The sequence below is a fragment of the Ricinus communis genome, chromosome 4, assembly GCF_019578655.1.
Source record: "Ricinus communis isolate WT05 ecotype wild-type chromosome 4, ASM1957865v1, whole genome shotgun sequence".
Lineage (NCBI taxonomy): Eukaryota > Viridiplantae > Streptophyta > Magnoliopsida > Malpighiales > Euphorbiaceae > Ricinus > Ricinus communis.
Window position 1 is genome coordinate 853,623 of NC_063259.1, and position 5,159 is coordinate 858,781.

Sequence of the window (5,159 nt, forward strand, 5' to 3'; positions counted from 1 at the left end):
CCATGACAACAAAATCCACAGGAAATATAAATTTGTTAACTTTAACTAGTACATCTTCTATAATCCCTTTCAAGTACTTAACAGTTCTATCTGCTAGTTATATACTCATCCTGGTAGTTAGCTTAAAAGTGCTTAGTCCTAACTCCTCAAACAATGAACTAGGCATCAAATTGATGCTAGCTCCCAAATCAGCTAATGCTAGCAATTTCAATTTATCTCCAATCAAACAAGGTATAGTAAAACTCCCTGGGTAGCGTCGTTTGACTGGAATCTTGCTCTGAAACACTGCTGAGCATTGTGCATTCAAGGTCACCAATCCCAAATCCTTTAACTTCCTCTTGTTGCTTAGGATTTCTTTTAAAAACTTTGCATACTTTGGCATCTGCGAAATAGCTTCAATAAACGGCAAGTTAATCCATAATTGTTTAAAAAAGATCTAAAAATTTACCAAATTGCTGATCAACTTTATCCTGCTTGAGTTTTCCAGGATATGGAATGGGAGGTTGGTATGGCCTCAAGGGAATCTTCTTCGAATCCTCCTTCTCTTCAACTGGTCCCTTTTCTTTCTCTTCAGGCTTGTCTTTCTTTTCCGACTCATCCACCTGCACATTAGAATCATTATTAGCGAAAGGCTTAGATGAACTAGTAAGTTCCTTACCTGATCTCAAAGTAATTGCTTTGGCATGCTCCCTTGGATTAGACTCTGTGTTACTTGGAAGCGTGCCTGGCTGCCTCTCAGCCATCATCCTAGACAACTGCCCAATTTGAGTTTCTAAGTTCTGAATTGAAGCTTGTTGATTCCGAACGGTAGTGTCCGTTTGCTGAAATCTGTTCTCTGAAGTTGCAATGAACTTCATCATTAACTCTTCCAAGTTAGGTTTCTTCTCTTGACTACCTCTTGGTTGATGGGGAATAGATTGTATAGGTTGCTGCTGATGCAACCTCTGGTATCCTGGTGGACCTTGGTTATTGGAGTTCCTCCATCCAAAATTAGGATGATTCCTCCACCCTGGGTTGTATGTATTGCTGTAGGGATCATTCTGCTGCCTACCTACATAACCAACATGCTCAACGTTAGAAACATTAGTAGGCATAGAAGATGCAAACATACCTCCCGCATTACAATTGGCACTGTAATGCGGTCCACCACAGAATTCACATCCGGGCTGAACTGCTTGGACCGGCATCTGAAGTTGTTCTATCTTTTTGGAAAGTAGCTCTACTTGTGCCGCCAAGGCTGCTGTAGGATTTGCCTCAGCCTGATATACAACGGGCCTTGGACCTCTAGCCCATGGAATTTGCCATTAATAAGTGTTGATGGCCATCTCTTCTATCAAATCCTGGGCTTGCTCAGGTGTTTTACTATTAATAGCTCCCCCTGCAGCTGCATCTACCATTTGTCTAGTGGCTGTATTCATGCCACTATAGAATGTCTGCACTTGCATCCAGAGAGGAAGACCATGGTGTGGGCAACACCTTAACAAGTCCTTGAAGCGCTCCCAGGCTTCGTACATCGATTCTCCTTCACCCTGCACAAAAGAAGATATGTTATTTCGCATTTGAGCAGTCTTAGCAGGAGGAAAATACTTATTCAAAAACTTTTCAGCCAAAGAAGTCCAGGTAGTGATCGTTTTCGGTGGCAAGGACTGCAGCCATCTTTTCGCTCTATCCCTCAAGGAAAAAGGAAACAGCCTCAACCGTATGGCATCATCAGTTGTTCCATTAATCTTAAAGGTATCACATATTTCCAAAAAGTTGGCGATATGCTTGTTCGGATCTTCGCTCGCCAATCCTCCAATTTGCACCGTATTCTGGATCATCTGGATTACATTCGGCTTTATTTCAAAATTATTGGCCGCCACGGGAGGCCTCACTATCCCAGTTTGCGTCCCTGCTAGAGGGCCTATGCAACTCGTACATGGTCCTTTCATCATTACCTCCATTTGCATTGTGGTTCTCCATCTCACTAGTTTCACGAACAGGAATCTCTGCTTCAATCTCCTCCTCTACTGCCTGCATACGCCTCTTTAGCAATTTAAGAGAGCGCTCGGGTTCAGATAAAGGCTCTGTAAGATTAGGATTAGAGCTCCTGGTCATAAACTACCTGAGCACAATAAAGAACAACAACATCAACAAACGGGATAAGAACAAAACTATACACAGAAAATAAATTATGAACAAAAAGAGAAATGACTAGACTAACAAATATTAAAATTTCAATTTAGTTCACAGAAACCGTTCCCCGGCAACGGCGCCAAAAACTTGATGTGTGCTAAGTCAAGCAAGACTATGACCTAAGGCAGTGTACCTATCAGTGGAGTATAGCTAACGACGAGTACCAAGTGTCGTATTCCCCAAAGAACGTGTGAACCTAAATCTACTCAATTTTCTCTATTATCTAATCACAGAATATAAATGGTGTTGATGAATAATTTCTAAATTAAATAATAGCTACTCTAATTGTTGTCGAACTACGTATACTAGGGAATGATTAATTCAAGTAAAAGAATAACCCTTTGGGAATTCTTGTCTCTAAAGAATGGAAACTAAGGGTGGAATTGATTGATTGAATCCAATTTCTGTGGGAAAGTCTCTACACAATTAATGCCTTTCTCTAGGACACTAACATCTTAACTTAGATTAATTAGGTTGAAATCTCTTCCTAACTCTAATTACCCAAATTAGCATTATGTACCATTTAACACTATTGAGAGTTGTTAATTCTCAATCCGGTAGAACGAAAACCCTATCTCTAGGTGAATTCAATTCTAGGTTGCAAAGGACAATCCAAACCTAAATGTATTTCTCAAGATCATTCAAATTTCAAAAATCATTCAACAAGATATAAAGAACAAATCAATAAATACTTCCATTGCAAACCAATATTGACATTCAATACATTCAATTCAAAATTGAAGTACAAAAATCCCTAGATAAAGAACCCCAATGGGTTAATAAGCTTAGCTAATCATGTTCATAATCACAACCAATAAGAATTCAATTACAAAAAATGAGTAAAGGTAGAGGAACCCGAATACACCCTTGGATGAGAGTGAACAGCTCCAATTCCTCGTGCCCAATTTTGGATCGATTCTTGTTCCTCTTACTCGAATTAAAACCAATCGACAATCCTCGCCAATCTTTGATCTTCAAAGAGAATCCAAGTGAAACCTTGATCCAAGTCTCCTTTTCTCTTAGTTTCAACTCAGAAAACCCTTAGACAGGGAAAAAGATGAGTTTTGGACGTTCTAACCCTAGTTGCCTTCCCTTCTTTCCTCTCTTCATTCTTTTAATTAATACCCCCTGTCGCCTCAAACACGGTCATGTCCCTGGCCGTGTTAAGAACACGGGCTGGTGTTCCTGGCCGTGTTACTCTCTATGGCCGTGCTCCATAAGATCTACTTCTTCTTTGATGTCCAACATGGCCGTGTTGGGTCCCGTGTTGGTAACACGGCCTGTGTTTGTGACCGTGTTGAGAACATGGCCAGTGTTGAGACCAACACGGCCATGTTCAGCTTCCTCATGCTCGTACTTAGCTCGTTTCGGCAGCTCTGACGTCTAATTATGCTCCAATTCTTTCCTTTTTCATTCTTTGACTTCTTTTGGACCTAATGCACACAAACATACGCATAGGGTGAGTGTTGGTACCAATTCACATCCAAATATCCATAAAATCGATCTTAAAAACCCCATTTAGATGTGTGTATTTTACGCACATCAGTAAGTGATAGTTAGTTGATGTTGAATGCCAGCCTCTTTCAAATATTCTTTGAACTGGTTAAACGTATATTCAGCTCCATTATCAGACCTTAGAGTTTTGATTAAAAAACCATATTGTTTTTCAACAGAGGCTTTGAATTTCTTTAATGTCTCAAAGACTTTTGACTTTTGTTTGAGAAAATATACCCAGCAATATCTGGTGTAATCATCGACAACAATAGAAAATACTTGCTGCCACTGTAGGAAGGAGTGCTCATTGGTCCACACACATCTGTGTGAATCAGTTCAAGCTTTGTAGAAGCTCCCCAAGTTTGACCGGCAGGAAATGACAATTGGCTGAGTTTTCTAAGCTGACATGTGTCACATACGCTGGTGTTTTCAATCACTTGTGGCATTCCAGAGACTAAATTCTTTTTGTAAATTAATTCCAATGTTTTAAGATTTTCATGATCAAATCTTTTGTGCCACAGTGACGTTTCTTCTTTAAGACTGAGACAAGATTCAAACTCAATTATTTTCTAAGTCAACAGAAAACTTCTTTTGTTCATTTTAACTGAGAACATTCTCATGCCAGTGGGACTACTGACTTCACAAGTTCCATTCTTAAACACCAGCATATAATTATTTTTCAATAACTGATCAACTGATAATAAATTTTGATTTATCTCAAGCACAAAGAGAACATCAGTAAGAATTTTTGTACCTGAGATAGTTTGCACACAGACTGCTCCCTTGTCTTTAACGTCAACAAGTCTTCCATCTCCAATTCTGACTTTTGAGTAGTTCATATCAAAATATTCAAAGCTTTTTAAGCTTGCTGTCATATGGTTCGTGCATCCGCTATCAACTAGCCATACGTTAACACTTTTGACTGAAACACCACATTCTTCAACTTTAGTGGTAGCAAAAACTTCTCCTCTTAATAATCACTTTTTTTTGTTGTTTGAGTTGGTTGTGCTTGTGTCTGCTGGTCATTTCTTGTTGTACATACCTTCTCAGTATGATCAAATTGTTTATAGATCTTACACTGAGCACCAGGCCTGAACCAATAATAGTTCTCTATATGATTTGATTTTTTTGCAGTAGGGACAAGGTGGATATTTATCCTTTTTGCCTCTCCATCTTCCAATTTTCTTGTTCTTTCCCTTCTTGTGAACAGTCTAGTTCTTTGATCCTCCTTCTTGTGAAATCATCTTTTATACTGCTGCAAGTACTTTTTCTCTTAAGCTTTCTTCTTCCCTGAGTGCTTTTCTTTGTTCAACAGCCAATAAAGCATTTGTTAGCTCTAGCAAAGTTATTTGAGACATGTCCCAAGTGTCCTCAAGAGAAGAAGTTTTTGCTTCGAATTTTTCTAGAAGAGTCACCATAACCTTTTCAACAATTCTCCTCTCTTCCAACTATTCTCCCAGCAACCTTATTTGATTGACTATCTTCATGAC

General features: G+C 39.1%; 1 non-coding gene across 1 annotated transcript; it reads left to right on the top strand.

Moving 5' to 3' along the window:
* The first annotated feature begins 1,455 nt into the window (after window positions 1–1,455).
* On the top strand, window positions 1,456–1,561 carry LOC112533988. The gene has a single exon (XR_003078311.1). It is a non-coding gene; the product is annotated as a small nucleolar RNA R71 (small nucleolar RNA).
* The last annotated feature ends 3,598 nt before the right edge of the window (window positions 1,562–5,159 follow it).